This window comes from Acartia tonsa, chromosome 6 (genome assembly GCF_053477335.1).
Source record: "Acartia tonsa isolate MP-2025a chromosome 6, ASM5347733v1, whole genome shotgun sequence".
NCBI classification, from domain to species: Eukaryota; Metazoa; Arthropoda; class Copepoda; order Calanoida; family Acartiidae; genus Acartia; species Acartia tonsa.
In genome coordinates, this window is record NC_137265.1 from 15,269,938 (window position 1) to 15,293,023 (window position 23,086).

The 23,086-nt window shown below is 31.6% G+C and overlaps 1 protein-coding gene across 2 annotated transcripts in view; it reads right to left on the bottom strand.

Moving 5' to 3' along the window:
- Positions 1–23,086, bottom strand: part of LOC145321956 (ecdysone receptor-like) — a 108,356-nt gene that overhangs the window by 21,381 nt on the left and 63,889 nt on the right. Inside the window, exon 1 of one of the 2 annotated variants that reach the window (XM_080163670.1) lies at positions 186–325. The exons of the other annotated variant lie outside the window; for it this stretch is intronic. The gene's annotated coding sequence lies outside the window, so the exon portion shown is untranslated. Of the gene's footprint in view, positions 1–185; positions 326–23,086 lie in introns of those variants that run through there. 2 annotated transcript variants of the gene reach the window in all.

Sequence of the window (23,086 nt, forward strand, 5' to 3'; positions counted from 1 at the left end):
AAATTGGAATATCATCGTTTGTTTTAATGAAAAATTTAAATATTGTTTTGGTTAGGTAACATTTCATTATTTTCCCCAGGGTTAAACTATTCCTTTTTATTTAAAAAAAATCCCTTTTGGATTTTTATAACATTTTGTTATTTTCTTAGGTTTTATAATATAAAAAAAAGAATGATTTTATGTACCTTTCATAATATAATAAAAATAGAACATCTTTTTTTCTATATTAAATAATTTTTCACTATAAAAACACTTTTCTAACTTTAATATAATAAGTTTAGAGTATTACTAAGCAAACATGAGAACAGATGAAATTAAACTAAAGTGCAAATTAAAAAAATATTTGTGCATTTCGTCATGATTATTTTGGTAGATTTTCGGGGAATCTTCACTATACAATAGCACCATAGTTGCAGGATATCTGACATGAAATTCTGCTGTGATTAATCTTAAAAACCCTATTAAGGAACCACCCTTTGTTTTAGAAATACCATTTTCTTGGAAATAGCATGGGGGGCAGCTGGGCGTGCGTGCTGGAGCGGTCAACATTAACTATTCTTCTGTGGGGAGAAATTTTAAATTGGATGTGGGGGGGGGGGTTGCTGGGATATATTTTATAAATATGATTTAATATTATGTTTACCAAAAAACTTATAATTTTTGATTATTTATTTGTTATTTTTTTGAGGGGGGGAGGGGAGAGGATTATTTATATCCCCACCAGAAAAGAGTTAAGATATGATATCCTTTAGGAAAAGGATTAAGTTAGTGTAAAGTTTGAGGTAGGGGGTTGGGGATTGCCCATGACCTGAAATAACCAAGCACATAGATAGATAGATAGAGTGTAAAGGGGGGCGTAAATAGGATTAAGAACGTTTAGTCCTTCCCCCCCCCCCCCCCCCAATTTTTTCCTCTTCTTGGTCTATTTATACACTTTGGCGGGGTTAATTTACGCAAATTTAAGGTGAACAAACTGAAATTTCATTAGCTGACGCAATTTTTTCTATAAAAATGTACAAAAATTTGTTTATTGGTTTGGATTTCCACCGGTAATGAACTTTGAACATCCTTGTTATTTACTTTGAACACATAGATTTTAAGTTTTATTTGGAAATATCAAATCAAAAGTTTCACTTCTATCGGACAAAATCGTGTTAGTTCAGATTGCTAGTTCCTTTTCCCTGTAGAATTTAGGAGCATTTGTTGACATACAATATATAGTTTTATGTCGACTAAATATATTGCAATTGATGTACAAAGTTAGAGCATATACGTTTTTTGCTAAAATTTTTATGACTACTTAAAGTCTCATATCGATATAACAATAACACAAAAGTTTCACAGGGCCTCACCGACTGTGCATTAGAAAGGTTAAGCCCATTAAATCTCGTATCAATATGCATATGACATTTTAAACTAATTTTCTTAAATTGCAATATTAACATTTGAACTCTATTCTTGTAATTTGGTTTTCTATGCATTTTTAAGTTCGATTGTAAACATTTTATAAATTTATATCATTGATAAATTTTTGTACTGTAATATATATCAACCTAAGAATATCATTAAAAGAAAAGCGTTAAATGGTAGATATTAGTTTCTAATATCAATGATTAATAATAAATAGTATTTAGATGTAATTAAAGTTGTATTAGAAGAAAGTTATATTTAATTTAACCCTAATTGGTCTACGTATTTTAAAATAGAAGCAGCTTGGCAGCTTAAAACTTTAAGATAAGTGTGTACAAAGCTATCTTTAACCCTATTAATGACAGCTATAACAGCTTAACCCTACAATGTGCGTGCACTTGAGTGTAACAGAGATGGGGGGGGGGGGATTGGTGGAGAGAATTAGGCCAAGCTGTTGCAAGTATTCGAGGCTAGGAGAAAGGAAAATACTTTCCATGGAAACTACCCCTCCCCCATTACTTCGTATTTCCCCTACTAATAATATCTCCCCACCCCCGATCCCCCATAGTTAACCCTGTATATCTGTGGTGTGGTGTTGGCCCACCCTACACACACACACATTCACTTGCACTGCACTGCTGCATACCTTCCATATTTCCTTTCCTTAACCCTGACCCACCAAGCAGCAAAATTTTCCAAATAAATGCAATCACCCCCCCCCCTCCACCCTCACTTATTTACTGACTGTAAATGATCTATAACTAGAAATATCTACAAAGTCATGCTGTTATTAGTAGAGTAGATACACTATATTTAGGGTCTATCAGTTATTATTTTCCATCAAATTAATCAGAAAATAGGAATTTCTTAGTTGCTATTAAAGATATTAGTCTGATTTTTTGTGTGCAGATTTTCCTGACAAAGGCGCACATTTAAGCATCTTATAAAATTTGCTGTCAAATGATTCTTTGACTGCTTTTAAGTCGCTTCTATTTATTACTTTTGAAATTGGATTGGACATATAATGCTATAACTCGATATCTCTCATAAATGAGTTAGTATAATGTTTGTTTTAATGTCTGTATTTCACGCTTCGCTGCCAATGGAAATCATTATCCTTGTTTATACAGAAGAAAGTGAATGTGCCCCCCCCCGCAAGTCCCCTATAATCCCCCTCCCCCCTCCTCCAACTAACAAACTTTCTCTGCCTCCCTTATTATTTATTTCGACATATCTTGATAACATTAACGCAAATACAATCCTCACCCTTATTAATAACATACGAATAAATACATATACATATGTATATGTTCCCCTGTTATATCTGTACAAATATTCCTTTAAATATAAACCCTATAAATCTGGTCTGCAATTGAATGTTTCTAACATCACGGAATGACCGTTAACATAGCTTGAGTGAGACAGGCCAACCCCTATAACTTACCCCTTTATTAATTTTTCAGGGCTAAAAAATCACCCAAAATTTTCTTAATAAATTTATACTGGGAAAGTAGTTCCTTTCAAAGCATCTAGAGACCTAATGGTTGAAAAATAGCATAAAACCACAAGATAAATTTAAAATAAGATATTTAATCTAAAAGGTTTACCCCTGTAAATGACCTATCTATCAATCCAAACGGTCAACCTATACAAGGGGGTAACTTAACCTTTCCTTATAGAAAGGGTTTACTTTGAATTACCCCAAAATTAAAAGGGAGATGGGTAAACATTTACTTCTAAACAGGAAAATAAGGTTTAAGTCCTTTGAAACAATTATACAAAATTAAAACAATATCATTTATATATAATTAGAAGGATTTATATGTACATGAATATTTTAATTTTTATAATCTTTACTAATTTTTAGTAAATATGTTTTTAAGTAGTATCTAAATATGTATTTAAAGAACAAATATTGATTTCATTATCATTAAATGCTAGATTATCTTATTTCATGAGTAAAAGTTTAAGAATAAATTCTTCGTCATATGTTTAACTTTAAAAATCTAATATGCATGGATGGAGGGGACAATGGGCTGTTTATTACACAAGTCTAAAAAAGTGTAATGATAACGTTTTTTTATTCGGTGTCTTTACAACTTTGGGGACTTTTTATTGAATTTTGATTAGTTGGTTGGTTCATTAAGTTGATTGTCAAAACCTTATAACTACTTATCTTCATGTTCATAAGGCTAATTTTGTTTATCATCATTGGGGATGTACATTACTTTATCAGCAATTGGCTTATCCCTTAAGATCCCTGAGTATGTAAATGATTATGTACATTAGGATCTCTTAAACGGAAACAACCTTTACATTTATTTAATTTCTTACGTTGACTAGTTGACGTTGATATTTTGAATGGTATTATGGTAAAATAAGACTCATTTTAGGGCTTGTGTCAGCGAAAATGTAAATTTTTTATGGGGGAGGGGAGGGGGGATTTTTCAGGGGGCCTTGTCAATCACTTACACAGCTTCATTTATACCCAAAAAATGTTAAACCGTTCAAGCAAAATTTGGTACATGTTTTCATGAAAAAATTTTGGTTAGGTATGTTTTGTCTGCTATTAATAAGTTTTAAAAAAATTTTGAAAGTACATCAAATTTCAAAAAGACCTTTAAAATTAAGTTTTAATTTTGTTCTTTTTCTTTCTAAGTTATATTCATGAGCTAACATTGTGAAGTATCAGAAAATAAATCTGAGTTTCTCAATCACTGCTTAAGCTTGGTAATAAAAGTTTTAGCATTTTTCTGTCATTTAAGATCTCTCTCAAATGCTAATGTTTTTAGTTAATAATATATAATGTTTTTACTGTTATACTGATTAGGATCTGTATTTTATTTAAGCTACCAATGTATATATAGGGCTTGGTTTTAGGCTATTTTGAGAAAGGTGAGTAAAAACTAGTAACAAATAATTTAATAATGAAAATCATGTTTTTCAAATGGTTCCCAAAGTTTTGACAATTAAAAAGTCAGAGGTTAGGTAAAGATTAAAGTAAAGATTAAGCATTTCCTTTCACAGCACAGACACACGGACAAATATCCTCAAAACCCCCGGGATCTGAAGGGATAAGACAATGTCCAATTAATTGATGTACATCTCCAATGATTATAAACGAAATTACACCTTTTCTGTAACTTGAAATTTCGATAATAGCCGAATTGATTAAGTTCATTATTTTATGGCAGCTTCACATACGTCTACGGATGGTTTTAGGCTATTTTTGCTCTTCATACCCCTTGAAATATAAAGTTCCTAGATGCTAAGGGGGCATCCGATAGTATTGGCATAAAGTTTTTTTTTATATAAATCTTATGCCTATCCCTGCGGGACAAATGCAGTGAAAAATTCAAAAATTGGCCCAACCGAAAAGTCAATAATTACAGGAGTGGTCTTTTTGACTTCAGACAGGGGAAAAGGAACGAAGAAGTTTACTAAAAAGTGATTATGGCTGGCATAATGCCGATTCAAATGATATCAATTTGGTATTATAATAATAGGCATGGCTTTAAACAGGAAAAACCTGGTACTAAGATACTGCTTTCATAAAAAGCCAATCCGTTATGATTAAAAATTTCATTAACATACCTAAAAAATTATATTAATGACTACTTTTTTGATAATTTCATTTTCGTTAAATCCCCTAAAAAAATACCAAATCTCCCTATTTCTTTTTTTCCACCTCTCCTTTTCTTAGAATCCACATTTTTTCGTGTGTGGGGCTTTCTTAGGGACTCCCCACTCCCCTGACTAGCATTGAATGTCATGGTGTAGGGGCCTTGTTTGACATCTAACAGGCCTATAACACACATAAACACACACACACACAAACATTATTATCAAATTTAAATTTCTAAAAAAAATAAACAATAAAATATTAAACGGAAACTTTCTTACAAAAATAGTTCTACATTGCATTTTTTTTCAATGTTAAATAAACGTGTTAATAAAAAAAGTTTTTTTATTCAGCTACACTTTGAACATAATCATTCTTGTTTATATATGAATTATAATGAACAACATTAAATTAAAATAAACATCTCAAAATTAAATCTTTATATTCGATTCTTATATTTTTGTATGTATGCGTTTTTTAAAACATTTTGTGGTACTCTAAGCGCATTACTGAAGATTATTAATTCAACAAACCAATACAACAAGCCTATAGAGTATCCAAGCTGTAATAAAAATGACAGGAGCATGCAGTGTGGTGCTGGTACGGCCTTGAAGACATGTTAAATATTTATAATCATGTTGCTAACATGTGCTAAGCGAGAACATAATTTATTGTCAGGGATCTTAAGGGATAGGACAAAAAATTAATGTACACAAAATTACCCCAAGGGTAGTTATGTTTACAACCAAACCATCCAGGTTCAATAAAAGCACCCAAATTTTTAAGCCAAGGAATGAGAAGATGTTTAAATAAAACTTTGGATACCAGTGTAATTTACAGTCCAATGTCCCCTTCCTCCCTGAGTTTTTGTACATACAGCATACAACATTACATGATCACAATTAAAGGCATATTGTATTACTAATAAACAAATTGCTGTTATTCAAGCAACTTAAGCCTTTGATGAAATTTTAAACTTTTTGAAAATAGTTATATATGTTTTCTATAAGAATTTAGGATCTTAAACTTTAAATAATTTTATTTTTGAATCATCCCTTTAATTAGTGAACTCCACAAATTTAATATAATATTAAAATTTCTTAACTTTATACAATTTATAGGTCAATTTAATTGAGAATTATCAGGATTGCGTAAAGTTTAGTTAATAAGAGATAAGTTAATAAATCCAGATTGGTAAAATTAGTGGCGTGAGGTAGGTACAAGTTAACATACAGAAACTATTGGACTAGAAATGCTAAAAACTGACAGTTTGACGGATAGACGTACGGACAATCTCAATTATAGAGCATAGCTGCGCTACTAAAAAAACGAATATGCATAAATTGCGTGACAATTTCAATCATGTATATAAATTAAGCAGTTTTAAGCCTTGTGTAAGAAGTTAAATTTTTCAATACGTTTATTTTAATGGTATGAACTTTATCTGAAGATCCTAACTGTGCATGGAGATTCCTGTTGCCTGTTTACAGGCCAAAACATTCTATATACTCTTATCATTAATGACACGCGTTAGACATTGCAGAATAATATCATTTTAACGTCTTTAGTATGACACACTGTGGCCCAGACTCGAACCAGACACTTCCTAGACGATACCAGAATATTTTTTTGTTACTACTTTCTGAAACTGAAAATTTGTAGTATTATGTATTTTTCCAAATACTTGTTGCTGCCTACGTTTGCTTTGTTGAGTTTTGAGTCATTTACAACGAGATGACGTAATTTCCTAGGTGTTTCTTTTTATACCTATGTACTCTTTACGATTCTTTTAAATAATAAAAAATAAAAAAAGGATTATTGAGTCTAAAAGTAGCTTAAAATGCACTAAAACTTGTCCACAATTCATACAAAGTTTAAGGAGGACATTGGACTGTAAATTATACTGGTACCCAAAGTTTTATAAGACATCTATATACTTTATGAAAACAAAGGTTGTAGGTATATATCATGCCGCTACATATGATGTACAAGTGTTTAAATCCAGCTAATTATTTACTTAATAACTTCTTAATTGGTATATAGACCTTCATTATTATTAAATGTTAATAATAAACTCTAAAAGAATATTTTTATATATTAAACCTTTATGAAACTATAGGTACATAAACTGGGTTTCTAACCCACTCCTAGCCAATTTGGAATAAAAGACAATGTTTGATGGGTCTGTTTATTATGAAATGGATTGGAAACCTGGCTTAGGGGTCTATAGAAAGGTCTTTATATACCCTATCAAAAATCATAAACATTATCTTTAAGATTTTAGTACTTAAGACGGTTTAAGTTGTGAGCTATTGTTTTTTTTAAAACACCATTTATGTCTATTAGAAGATTCTGAAAGCATAAGAATTTAAACCGTGATAAAACTTCATAGATGTAAATGCTTTTTTTTATAGTGTAAACAAAATGTAATAATTCATATGATATAAGTAATTAAAAAATCAATATCAAGGGTAATTAATCAAGGTATTATTTTAATATTTGTGCAAAATTATCTTTAATACGAGGCAATACAAGATTTTTTATTATGGTTGATAACTGGTTCTAATCCAGCGGATATTAATCGGTATGGAAGCAATACTAAAAAAATATATAAATTAATGATTTGTAAATAACGAGTTAGGTAACTTTTTCTCCACTAGTTAGCCCTTACAAACATTATTTAATCCCAAGTAATTTTTCTTAATGATCTAACTACATTTTTAAAAATATGCTATTGAACTTTTTGGTTATTGACATGAAAGGGAGGGGACATTGGACTGTAAATTACACTGGTAATGAAAGTTTAATGAACATGATCTCATATTCGTTGGCTTAAAATCTTTTGGTACTATAATAAAAATTTGATTGGTCGGTTCCAAAACCAATACTATAATCTTAATAAGGGGTGCTTTGTATATCGATTTAGTTCCCATTGTCTTATCCCTTAAGATACCTGAATATTAACCCTTTCTATTTATTTCTAACATGCAACAGTAAATGACCCTATGGGGGGGGGGGGGGACAACCCTCCTTGATCCATGTATTATCAATGAATTAGCAGTTAAATGAAAAATAAATCTTTTAATCTAACCTGACGTGCACAGGATTTTAGTCCAATTGTCAGAACGCCAGGGATAGGCTAATGAAAGCAAAATCTCATATTCAGGAGGGAGGGAACAATAAACTAAAAATTAAACCGATCCCTTAAAGTTTAAATATACATTCTGTCATTCGTTGGGTAACAAACCTGGAAGGTCTATATTGATTTCTAATTGGTATGTACATAGTAATAGTGTTTAAACTTGTATCCCTATAATTTTGTTTATCATAATTGAGGGGGGGGGGATTACCTTGTGCTTTAAGATACCTGTGTTTAAATAATCTTATCCCTATATCCCTGATAATCTAAAGAGTTATAAAGGTTTATCTTAAATGAATTATTACGTGATTATTTCATTTATGTAATATAATTTTGATTCTTCAATAAGTTACACATATCTGTTATTGTGTTGACAATCGAACAATATTAACCCTATTTACTCAATACATTTAATTTTTCTTCAGTAGAGATATATCTGCCAAAGGACAATTTGTTCTTTTCCTAAATCTTAGTTTATGGAGTTATGTGCAGGGATCTAAAGGGATAAGACAAGGGCCTATAAATTTATAATGACGATCCACAAAAGTACCCCTTTTGTAGAATAAATTAGTAGTTGAAACGTATGGACAATCAACTAACTGAACTGGCCAATCAAAATTAAATAAAAGTCACCTAGGTTGTTGAGCCAACAAATAAAAAAATACACGTTATTTTAAGACTTTGGGGACTAGTGTAATAAAAAGCCCTTCCTCCCTGAGATGTGTGTGTGTAAAGGGGAGGGGGGGGGGGACTGTCCCACAATCTTTGTTTATGACCAACAATTTTGGGGCCTTCACAATTTACAAAATGATATTGAGTTGGCGAAAACTTGGGCGATGGTTTCCCAAGGAAATAAAGTGGACCACCCCCCCCCCCCCACCCCAAAAAAATAAATATATAGGCTAATAGTCATAATTAAGACTAATCAATTCCTAATGATTGTAAACAAATTACCCCCAGGAAAATTTTAAAATTAGATTGAATTTTTTATGATTCTTTAAAAAAATACTTTTCAATATTTTTAGTTGGAGTGAGGGGGGGGGGGTGTCACCTCGCATTCTGATTACGAGAAATTGTGTACTTGGCTTACACAGACTTTAACGCTTTGTTTAACACACAAAAACCCACACATACTCATACACACACACACAAATAGACACACACACAAACATAAAATGATATTAAAGCAACTTCTCTATATCATAAAATGAAAAACAAAAGTTTATAGAGAAAGAAATTTCTATTTCTATAAATTTTTGGCTATATAAAAAGGAATAGAGATATCTGAAATCTTTTTACTAAAGAAGCAGGATTTTAGTGTGTATGTCATTGTCCTGTATAATCTCATAAATGGTTAGATCTTAGAATACGTCCAGGGCAGGTTTTTAGCTAGTTTTCAATACATACCTAAAACAAGATTTATAATTAATATTTTATTTTAATTTCATTATACAATTATGCATTATGCAAAGTTTGAACCAACCAATCAATATTCAATGAAAGTTCCTATAATTTTAGGCCAACGAATAAGAACAGTTTTTTTTATCTGTTTTAAAACTTCGTTTTCCCAGTAAAACTAATTAATATTTAAAACATATTTTTCTTCATGGTAACGTAGTAATGCTTTTCACGTTTAAGAAATTTGGACATGTTTTAAGCTATTTTAATAGTAATGTGTAATAATAGCGGACTAACGGTTACGCCCCTAGAAGTCTCTTGGGAACATTTGGGGTAAGGGGGAGTATTTTTTCCACGGGTGATATTTCTTGAGAGGGTGTATTTACCTTCCTCCAAAACAGTTAAAAACCTTCCCTGAACCTATAAGGAGCTTCACTGCAAAGGAGATTCATATCGGTCGAACTGAAGTTCTTAATTTCTTTCCGGGTTCTTGTAATATTGACTTCTTATGGATAAAATATCAATGCGATACGAGTGTTTTCATCACGGTTTATAATATTCGTTCCTATCCTTTAAACAGTTGTTTTTAATAAAATGTATAAATTAATTAAGGACATGTAACTAAGGATAGCGTTTTGAAGCCAAGCTTTTCAGGGAGGGAGGGGACAATGGTCGGTTAATCACACTAGTCCTTAAAGTTTTATAATAATATTTTCTTATTAGTTGGCCTAACAACTTTATGGACTGTTGCTGAATTGATATTGGTTGATTCTTTGAGTGTCCAAACCTTTCTACCATTAATTGCAATATAGAATGGGTAATTTTGTATATCATCATTAGGGATGTATATAAATTATCAACCATTGTCTTATCCCTTTAGATCCCTGTTTTAAAAGCGAAGCTTTGTATATACTATTAGGATTGTACGTCAGTTGAGGATAAATTGATGTACATTCCCAATTAAAACGAACAAAATAAACCCGTCTGCAGTTAGTTATACAACAACCAGTACAAATTTAAAAATACTCCCAAGGTTTAAGCCTACGAATGAGAAAACGTAATTACTTAACAAATTATAGAGTGGCTACACATCTTTAAAAAAAAGTCTGTACTCTTATTCTATTATATCTTTTATGAATTATAGCCACATTTTAGCATTAGAATAGTGTGGAATTAATGTAGCTAGTTTTAACTTTACTTTAAATTAAACTAAAATATTTTGTCCATATAAGGTAGTACAATTTTTTGTATTGCGCTAAAGATCTCGGGAAATGCTGGGCAAAATGTATTATATGCATAGAACCTTTACAAATATCTGAGGTGGTTTTAGGCTATTTTCTTAGAGGCGAGGCAACCTATAACACTTGTTTAATGAAATTATGTAAACATTATGTCTGACTTTGACATTACTACCAGAAAGCTAGATCTACAATGAATACTAATAAGAATTCTTTAAATGAATGCTATTAAAAACTCGTTGTAATAAACCATATCCATTTTTGAAGTACTATAGACGCAACGAAATAAAAAAAGTCTTTTAGAAAGAAAAGCATAAATTTAATTTTCAGCCGTTTCATGTTCTGAAACTTCCATTATGGGATCGGATGTGAGTAATTTCCACTTCTAGCCGTACTGAAAAATCATGTATCGCATCATATTATGGACAATTTTCCGCGAAAAATGTTGTAAAATCATATAATTCATTCTCGTTTTATTGGCCCGGTACTTAGGGCTTTCTGGGCCATCTTACAGAAATTTTTCCTATTATTATCTGCGGAAACTATCTATAATACGATACGATAGATAATATTATCTTATCATTTACTAAAAAAAATTCTGCTCCTAAACGGGTTGGCTAAATGGGACCCTTTTTTTTCTCGGCTAAGGTGATGAAAAAAGTAATAAATAGTGAGGCAAACATCCGAGGTATTTTAATTCCCCTTTCATTTCTATTCAAATTTCAGGGAAAAAGGGGATACATTAATGACTTTTAAGACAAAGGACTCGACGCTAAATAGATATTCATCTCCAATGAGGATAAACAAAATTACCCCTTAAGTTCATTGAAATTAATATCTTTGCACTAAACAATTAAAATTTAGTAAAAAATACCCAAAGTTAATAGATCAACGAATAAGACAACAAGGTTATAAAACTTTGGGTACCAGTGTAATTAACAGCTCAATGTCCCCTTCCATATCTGATAATTGGATTGTGTTTATGTCAATTCTAGAACCATGCAATGCTATTCAAATAATGATAGCCCAATTTCGCTATTACTATAACACAAAAGTTTAGTTCAGTTATCTAATACAAAAAATAACTTCTGATAGTTACTTTTTCTGTCTCTTTTAAAAACTCCTTAACCCCTGAGGCTAAGTGTATGTTTTAATGTTTTTAAGCCAACGGATTATCAATTTAAATGTTGAATAAATAAGACTAAAGTTAATTTTAAATACTTAGAGTTTTGATGGCACAAAATAGGTGGAATCTTTCAAGGATCTAATGGGATAAGGCAATGGCCAAAAAAATGATGTACATCCCCAATGTGGATTTACAAAGTTATCCCTTTTGTAGATTACAATTAGTAGTTGAAACGAAGTTGTTAAGCTAACGAATAAGAAAACATTATTTTAAAACTTTTGGGACTAGTGAAATAAACAACCTAATAGCACTTTACTCCCCGGGAATCTTAAAAAGTTTGGGTATTTTTATGACACGATAGGTTTACCTATCAAACAAAATATGAGTACAAAAAACTTTTCTACTGATATAGATATAACTTTTTCCAAAATCAAAACAGTTTATATCAAAGTAAGCAAATTGTGAAGGCAGTTAAAAAAATAAAAAAAGAACCCTTTTTATGAAAGAAGTGGGGGGGGGGGAAGGATTGTGTAACACCCCATTTAAAGTACTAAAACTGATTATGCTAAAAGAAATCAATGATCTGGAACGGGGGGAGGGGGGTGTTAAAAAAAAAGCGCCCCATTTTATCAGGGGAGGGGATAAAGAGTCTCACAAAGTCCTCAATTTTATTTAATTTAATAGTCAGGGAGGGAGGAGACAGTAAATTACACTGGTAACAAAAGCTTTAAAACTCCATTTTCTTTGTTGGCTCAAAAATTTTGGGTACTATTGTCGAATTTTAGTTTTTAAATATTAAACCATAATTTTAATCATAAAAAGAGGTAATTTTGTTTATCACGATTGGGGTTGTACATTAATTTATCATCCATTTTCTTATACCTTAAGATGCCTGGATGAAAAGACCTATCTTTCACACCTTTGGAAGCTATCATCCTTGTTTTTTTTTATACCTAGACCTGATTACGAAAATATTTGAGATGGGTAGTAGAGTGTGCTTTCACTTCCGCATTTTATCACACAACTGCTTATTCGCAAAAATTCGCAATAGCAAAAAAAAAGATAGTTGTTAACTAATGACAGTAGTAATAATATGCGGATTTGCTAGTTTGATACATATGCGGAAGTGAATGCACACCAAGATGGGTACCTACATAAATTTTCATAAATTCCAAACTTTGTAAGGCCACTTTTTTCCCCCCCTAAAGTCACCCTTATCATTTTTAACCCCCTTCAGTTATATATTAATACCAGGGATCTTAAGGGATAAGACAATGGAAGATAAATTATTGTACATTTCCAATGATGATTAACAAAAATACCCATTCTGTAGAAAGAAGTTATTGGTTCAAAATTTTGACCAACTAATGAAGATTTACTAAAAATTAAGGCAACGAATAATATAAAACTTTGGGTACCAGTATAATTTACAGTCCAGTGACTCCTCCCACCCTGTATTCATATCCCCTATTCAAAATATAAAGAATATATATTTAAATTGGCAAAAAAAAGGGTTATGACCTGCTAGACTTTAGAGTTGTTGTTATATCAACATAGAATTTAGTCAACGTGCAGGTAGGAAGGGGACATTGGGCTGTTTTTTATACACTAGTACCCAAAGTTTTAAAATTACGTTTTCGTATTCGTTGGCTTAACAACTTTGGGGACTTTTGATCTGTTGTTTCATTAAAAAGAGTTTCCAAACGTTTCAACCATTTAATGTAATCCACAGAAGGGTATTTTTGTGTATCATCATTTCTACCTTTAAATCCCTTGTCCAAGTTTGATTTTAGAATATGTGTCAACATAGACACCTCCAGTACTAACAGTGATACTTTATGTATATAAGTTGAAAAAAGGGGCGGGCTGATATGAAACCTATTGAAAATGTTCAATAAATTTCCAATCTTTTTGTTCAGAGTCAGTATTTCAATTTTTTTAAAATGTATATTTTAACATTTAAAAAGTTTTTGATTAACAAAAAAAAGTTAAATTAAAAATTTAACATTGAAATAGTTTATATGAAGTTTTTAATCATGAAATAGAAAATAATGATTAATCACTATTAATAAAATTTGAAGAAAAAAAGTATTTTTGTAATTTTTACTTTTAATCTAAAACAAAGAAATAAAACATATGTAGTTTTTCAATTTGCAATAAAAATTAGGTGAATTAATATTGATCACAATTTTATACTTTTATGTTTTCAAGAAGGAAGGGAGGGGACATCAGACTGTAAATTACGCTGGTACCTAAAGATTTACAAATACGAAATTTTATTAAAAACTTTGGGTACTTAATTATATATTGTTTATTTAAAACATAAACTTTATTCTACAGAAAAGGTGATTTTATTTATAGTAATTGGAGGTGCAAATCAATTTATCGTCCATTGTCTTATCCCTGAAGATTTCTGTGTGTTCCCTTTATAATTGTAATCAGGGTTAAGGGATGGTGTCTCAACCATGACACTTTGGTTGAGCTTGACTTCCGAATTAGCGGGAAGTTCACGAGATCAGTTGGCGAACATACAAACCCCCAATACCAGGAACCATCAAGTTTCAACAGCAGGTTTGAATATAGATTTATTGATGAAATTATTTCAAAGACCTGAAATTACAATATCAATTAGTTCATAATTCCAGTTATTTATAACCACGTAATCTTATTTGCTTTTTAAAAATCATTTTTCTCTACGGTAAAAAATCTTTGGAAACTTTGGCTTTAAAGGAAAATTATTTGGTTTAATAAATCATTGTTAAATGCAACAATAAGGCACATAAAAATTACTAAAACATATATTAATCATAATTAAGTTTCATGCTTAGCTGGCTAAAGCCTTTTTAAAACTACATATAATCGTCCTATACACCATTCTTCCTTATAAAATTAACAAATTCTACCTGAAGCTCTTATGGTTTCAAATCCCTGATATACTAGGGTCGTTCACACACTATGAGACCAATGATAGGCCCAATTTTGTTCTCCAAAATCTTCACACTCTCATATCTCATTCAAAAGTGAAAAACGTGGGCGCATATAAACATTCCATGCCGCGTCTATTATCAAAGGAAAGGCTAACAAGACGACATTTGCGCTTAGTTTAGAATAATGGTAAGGAATTAATTTTGAACTTGATAAACACAAAGCTTCCTCGAAAAGAGGTTAAGACACACCCCCCGTTTGAAAGTCAAATTAACTTCCTTAACGAGATTCAAGGTTTTTTTGCGCTGAGCACTAGCAACATTTCTCACTAAACTCAACTCACCATAATCACATGAGAATAGCCACATCCCGAAAAACATGACAATTTCTGCTCCTAACTAAATGAAACCCCGTGAAATGCATACACAATATTATACTCCTCACTAGGACTCATAATACCTCACATTTTAGGATAGAAGGATGGGGATTGGTTTGTACCATACAACATTCCATGCACATGACAATCACAAGATCACATACACAAATCCTAAAATGGATAATCCTATTAATCATGATGTTGTAAATATAACAACTTATACTAAATAATAATCATTTCATAATCAATAGGTAATAAATCATTATTAATAAATCAATAAGTACCTACGAAATCAGGTCGAAATGTAAACAAATAATGGTAAAATAAACCGAAATAAATCTTAGACAAGAAAATTAAGATTTATAGGTACTTAAAACTAAATTTGTTAAGCATCAAAAAGAGTAGTAAGAAAAAATATTTCAAAATCCTTGGGCAGAAAGTTTTTCAAACTTAATGAATAAGAACTGTACTATCTTAATCAACAATAAACTTTTTAATACTTAAAGAATAGCAAAATAATAATATCTTCGTTAGAATTCTCATCGGAATTATGAAAAAAATACCAATTTTTCTTTGTAAAAAATATGAGACTTTAAATATGAATTTTCAATCATTCTTTGATCTGAATAAAAATGTTTTACTTGATTGAAATTCATATATAATTTTAAAAAAATCTGCTAAAAAATACTTGATTTTTTTCTTAGAATAAATATCGAATCACGCAACCTCGACACATTTATTCCTTTTTGGTAAACTTTTCAGGTAAGTTTTATAATGAATTGTACTTTTGAAAAGAAATTAAACTCAATAAAATTAAATTTGAGCATATGAAATAGAATAAAAATTTTATCGCATTTCATTTGATTCTTATTTTAGGCATAAAAATAGGCATATGAAAATGTAGCTTTTTTACTAAAAAAATGTTCTTAGTTTTCATCAAATAAGAATCAATTATTAATCATAATTTTTAATAACCGCTTTTATTTTAATATCTGCGATAAAAATGAAGGAAAGGTTAATTTAAAATATGCATAGTTTATCTTAAATTAATTCTGTGATATTCATATAAATAATAATCAATATTTTAATAATATCATACATCGTGTTCATTATTATAAATGCTTATCTCATGAAAAATAGAGTTTACATTTTTAAACATGAACGAAAATATATATGTACCTAAGAAAATAATTGCTATAAATACTTTCTCAAGGTTTAAAATTGTCCGAAGTCGCTAGGTACATATATTACTACGAATCTCTGCTCTCGGAATGAAGAAAATCTTTACGCGTGGATTATTAGGAATCCTTGCCTCCGGAGTGAAAAAAAAAAAAAAAAAACTTTATTTGCTTACAAATTAAAACAAATATCTTGATTTTTTGCGATAATCTTTTTAAAATAATAATCAGAAATATTTTAAACATTATCATAATAATTTTACATGTTGTGTTCTTTACTTTAATGCATTACCCCATATGAGAATCTGAGAAATAACATTTTTTAAGCAAACGTGAACCATGAAAAAAATACCTCGAAAAATAATTTTAAAAAAATCTATTTTTCTCAATCTAAAAAAATCTGCAAAAATCATTTGGTAGTTGATACACACAAACTTTTGCTTTTCAAAATCATACTTAAAGAAACAAAATCTTTTAAAATCTGCTTTAAAAGTCTAAACAATTTTGTAGAATTTTTGTGCTTAAATATGAACAATAAAATTAGTTGAATAATGAATACTTATTCTTTACAGAACCTTTTTAGGTTCCCTTCACAAGCTTAATATATAACTTGTATTATTTTTTCTTTAAAGATCATTTTCACACATAAATAGTTTATGTTGTAAATTAGATTTGTGGGTTTGAAATTTTTCAATGACTTTCTGGCGGCAACACCCGCCATATTTCCACCCGCTATTTGCAGGCCTCTTACCCTGTGTCGGGCGGCAAGGTTGGCAGCAGCCAAGTCGATTCTTGATTCATGACAGCACCGCCACCAGGGCAAGTAATAAAAGTGTGACTGTCATAAAACTTAGAATCATCTACCGGCTTTTGTCCGGCCGGAACCGAAACTCCCGTCGGCTCTTGTCCGGCTGGAACCGAATCATTCAGCGGCTCAATACCCGCCGTAACAATATTCTCAACGGCTACAGTATCGTTACCAATATCATCAGGAATAACTGCAGCACAACTAACATCATCAGAACCGGCTGCAACACAACCAATTTCAGCATCATCATTGTGAACGGCTACAGCCTCACCCGCCGTAGCAATGTTATCACCAGCTACGGCAGTATCTTTAACATCAGATTTGACTGCAACACAAACAACAGCGTCAACTGCAGAAATAACAGGTTTCTCAATAACAGCATCACAAGCAGAACCAACAGGTTCATCATTAACAGCTACGGCAGACCCAACCGGTTCATTATCAACAGCTACGGCGGTACCAACCGGCTCATTATCAACAGCTACGGCAGTACCAACCGGTTCATTATCAACAGCTACGGCAGTACCAACCGGCTCATTCTCAACAGCTACGGCAGTACCAACCGGTTCATTATTAACAGCTACGGCAGTACCAACCGGCTCATTATCAACAGCTACGGCAGTACCAACCGGTTCATTATCAACAGCTACGGCAGTACCAACCGGCTCATTATCAACAGCTACGGCAGTACCAACCGGTTCATTATCAACAAAGAAGGTACAGGGGCTGGGTGCAGAACTTGACTTGTAGACTGTATTCACACCAGCACTAGCCTCATGGAGCAACCTACGACTATAATAACTGTCGCAATTATTGGTGCCACAGACACCAAGCTTATCCGAGTTAGATGAACGACGTTCCATCTCTCTAAGCCTTCGGTATATATCACGTACTTCTTGGCGCAACTCCATGGAAATTTTAAGCACTCCCATGTCCATCCTCACCTTCTCAACGACGTCGAGGTTCCTGGCGACAGTGCTCGACCTCGCGTCGTCTGAATCATTGTCAAGCCAGTGCAGAATTTTCGTACACTGCTCCAACGACGCATAAACTTTAACTGCAACAGTTTTCTGTTCACTAGCTTCATACAAATCACGCTTGAACTTGCGCATCTCACTAGTCTCCACGGCAGATTTTAGACTTTTTATTAGGTCAGATTGGTCCTTGACCTCACTAAAAATGTCACGAATTGATTTTAAATTCACATTTTCACATGAACTAAAACTTTGGCAGGCTTTTAGATTTTCATAAAACACTTTTATCTGTTCGTCAAACACCTCTAGCCTTTCATTGCCAATAGCGATAGCTCGCTCAATTTTCTGCTTTTTAGTGAGCACCATATTGATTCACTAGGTAATTATTTCACAGAAAAATTGTCAATGTTTTTTGCATCAATACACTATATGCTATTGATTTATTGAAGAATGCTAACGCCTATTCTTCAGATTCTTTGAAGAATGCTAATGCCTATTCTTCAGAACCATTTGAAGTTGCTTGTGCAGCTCCTTCAACCATCAGGTTATTTGAAATTTGCTAATGCCTAAACTTCAACCTTCACTTCTTTGAAATTCGCTTGTGCAGCTCCTTCAAACTCCAATCATTTGAAATTGCTTGTGCAGCTCTTTCTTTTTTGCATCAATAATCTAGATGCTATTGATCTCTTGATGAATGCTAACGCCTATTCATCAGATACTTTGAAATTGTCTCAACCATGACACTTTGGTTGAGCTTGACTTCCGAATTAGCGGGAAGTTCACGAGATCAGTTGGCGAACATACAAACCCCCAATACCAGGAACCATCAAGTTTCAACAGCAGGTTTGAATATAGATTTATTGATGAAATTATTTCAAAGACCTGAAATTACAATATCAATTAGTTCATAATTCCAGTTATTTATAACCACGTAATCTTATTTGCTTTTTAAAAATCATTTTTCTCTACGGTAAAAAATCTTTGGAAACTTTGGCTTTAAAGGAAAATTATTTGGTTTAATAAATCATTGTTAAATGCAACAATAAGGCACATAAAAATTACTAAAACATATATTAATCATAATTAAGTTTCATGCTTAGCTGGCTAAAGCCTTTTTAAAACTACATATAATCGTCCTATACACCATTCTTCCTTATAAAATTAACAAATTCTACCTGAAGCTCTTATGGTTTCAAATCCCTGATATACTAGGGTCGTTCACACACTATGAGACCAATGATAGGCCCAATTTTGTTCTCCGAAATCTTCACACTCTCATATCTCATTCAAAAGTGAAAAACGTGGGCGCATATAAACATTCCATGCCGCGTCTATTATCAAAGGAAAGGCTAACAAGACGACATTTGCGCTTAGTTTAGAATAATGGTAAGGAATTAATTTTGAACTTGATAAACACAAAGCTTCCTCGAAAAGAGGTTAAGACAGATGGCTAAAGCTAAGGGACATTTGGATGGTCATTAAACTAGCACCTGCACTTTTATAATAATTTCTTAACAACTTTGGGGACATCTATTCACTTTTTATTTGTGGTTTCATTATGTTGAGTGTCCAAACGTTCCAACCAATAATTGTAATCTACAAAAGGAGTAATTGGGGATGTAATAGTATATCAATTTATTGGCCATTGTCTTATCCGTTATTCCCTGGCAATTAAAGTGCATGTTTGGCTTAATAACTTTATATAAATAATTGATTATTGTAAATAGAAAATTATAAATTTTTAATGTAGAAATTCATTCAATATGACCATCATTACAAATACTTAATTTGCTTTTATTTAGGGGATTTATGAGGGGGTGGGGGGTGAATAGTGAAATCTTTAGGGGAAAATCTTTGTTAAAAATGTTTATGCAGGTATCTTAAGGGATAAGACAAGCGACGATAAATTGATATACATCCCCAACGATAATTAGTGAAATCACCCCTTTGGTATATTCAAATTATTGGTTGAAAAGTTTGGACACTGCTGGTTTGGAAACTACGAATAAGAATTTATAATAACATTGAGCCAACGAATAAGAAAACGTTGTTAAAAAAACTTTTGATACCAATGTAATTTACAGTCCAATGTGTCCTAGAATCATAGTACATCTTAAAACTAAAAGCATAGCATGACCCTTTGTTACATCAATCATTCTATAGTTGCTACGCTTGTAATATTGTTGTAAAATATACCACAATATGTAAGCTAGCCACAAAGTAAATATTGATACCAAAAATTATTCTGGATAATTGTAATTATACTTTTTTTTAGAGTAGTAAGGTTTTTTTTGTACGTTAAGTCTCGCATATCACTGATAAGATTCTCCATTTAGGGCCCGGTACTATTTGGATGGTTTTAAGCTGATTTTTTTCATCCCTCCCCCTCAATTACTGAGTCCCTAGATGCTAGAAAAGCAGCTACTAATTTTATTCAAAATAATTAACTAAAACAAACTGTATACTAGTAGAAATAGAATATTGGCGATCTAAAAGTCTTACATTAATATCAAATTAAGGGAATATACATTATTATACTATTTACTTACAATGCATATATTATTAAAATATTTCTTTTAAAAAGATTTAAACCTAAAACTGTGATAGATTTTATAGACAAATAGAATGATAGGTAGATAGTGTTAAAAAAGATAAAGCTTAACAATTAGGGACTCTAATTGGTGGGGAGAAAAAAAAGTAGAAAAAAGGAACAATCAAAGAATTTTCATTTTTTGTGGGGTGACAAAAAACTTTAAATAATTTCAAAGAATCATCGACAAAGATGGGTTGGGATACGATATAACAATCGAATAAAAAATTCACCTAAATTCGTAAAAGTAAAAAGTGTTATATATATGAAAGCATAGAATTTTTACATCACCATTGAAATTTATCGTCCCTTGTTCTATCCCTGTAGAAAATAGGTGAATTATTAGAGTAAGCTGTTCATATTTTTTATCAATACTATGGGTTGCCATTTTGTATCCCAGCCGCTCAGTTCGTGGCTGCAGTGTTGTGAGAGAATTGTAAAAATGCTTTTCATGACAATTACACACACACACTAACACAAACATTATTGTCATTATTAGAATAGTGATATATGCAGAGAGAGAGAGGGGACAATTGGCTGTTTATTACACTAGTCCCCAAAGTTTTATGATAACGTTTTCTTAATCGTTTGGCACTTAAGTAAACTTTGATTGGTTGATTCAATAAGCTTAAGCTTGTAACCTTTTAAGCATTTAAACCACAAATTTAAATCTACAGAAGGGTTAAATTTGTGTGTCATCATTGAGGATATACATCAATTTATCGGCTATTGTCTTATCTCTTTAGATCCCTGGATATACGGTAGATAAAGGTTTCTAATACGGAAGGTTTATTCTAAACAAAACAAAAACCAAAGTCCTTCTTACATGCTTGTATAAAAGGCTCGCTGTTGATAAAGCAAAAAAGTGTTCCTTACTCTAATGATATTTTCAGGAATGCAGGGAATGGTCATTGGACACAGGACGTTCAAGCTTTTTATTTGAGGGGGTGGGAGGGGGATTTGACCCTCCCCAATTCTTGCATTTAAATTACTGTTTTTGATATCTTACAGATATTGGAGAAAGAAAGAGGTGTAAATTAATTTGACTGCCATTGTCTCCTTCCTTGCTGGATTTCACACAAAAGAACCGTCCCTCACACACAGTCACACACACACACATACACACACACAAACACACACACACACACACACACAATGGTAACATTAAATGACATAAATGAATTATAAAACCTGTAAAAAAGCTCTGAACGGTGTAAGAGTTGCGTTTATTGCGCCCCCCTTCCCCTGTAGAAAAAGTCGTTGATTAGGGCCAAAAATCATGCTTTCGAGAATTAAAGAGTGTGCATTCACTTCCGAACTTATCATAATATTAAAATCGGAAATATATACAACAGCACATAAAACTACCTCTTCCTAAATCAATCCCGTCAATAAGATATACGGGGATATATTGACAGGGGAAAATTTGTCGTTAATTTAGCTTGCTGATATGGACCTTATTTATTGGTCAGTTTGTTCATCCAGTAGGAGGGGAGGGGATGGGGTAAAGGGGGTGGATGTGGGTATCGTTATTTTAATCAGCTACTTGAGTATATAAAATCTGGTGCAACATCCAAGTACTAATATATCGATTTAAAACCTCTCTTTTGTTTATATTTAATTTTGAATATTTGCGAATATAAAACACTATATGGATTTGATCAAAAGCGGAAACGAGTTCACATCGAATTAAAGTTAATAAAATAAATTGCTTGAAAATTTTCTGAAACTCTGTGGGTTAGAAAAAAACTTTACCCCTTTACTTAAAGGTTTTTAAAAGGCTTAAATTGGGTAGTTATATGTGTTTTTGTGTACAATAGGATCTCTGTAACGGCTGTAGTATTATTAAATCAACATTAAACTTTTATTTAATGACATTAGTTGGAAAAAAATCACAAAATTTTACGAAGTACAACGCTCCACGACTAACATGGCTGGCATAGGAAATTTTATTTCACTTGATATTGATCAAATAAAATATTCATTAAAGGGCTAAAAATAAATTCGAAAAGGAAAAAAGGGCCATAAAAATCGACGTTTTTTGCCCTCTGTCTGAATGTGTGTGTGTGTGTGTGTGTGTGTGTGAGTGTGCTTAATAAATTGAACATGAACTTTGGAAAAAAAACTTTTCTTAATGTTGTAACAATAATTTTTCATTGTCTAGAAATATGTAATCAAGCACCAAAAAAACTTTATGTTTATTGCTTTTTCTGGGATTTTAATGAACAAAAAAGTTAAAAATTAATGTTTCTATTGTTTTAATAAAAAAAGACAACAAATTTTGAGAATATAAAATTTTTCC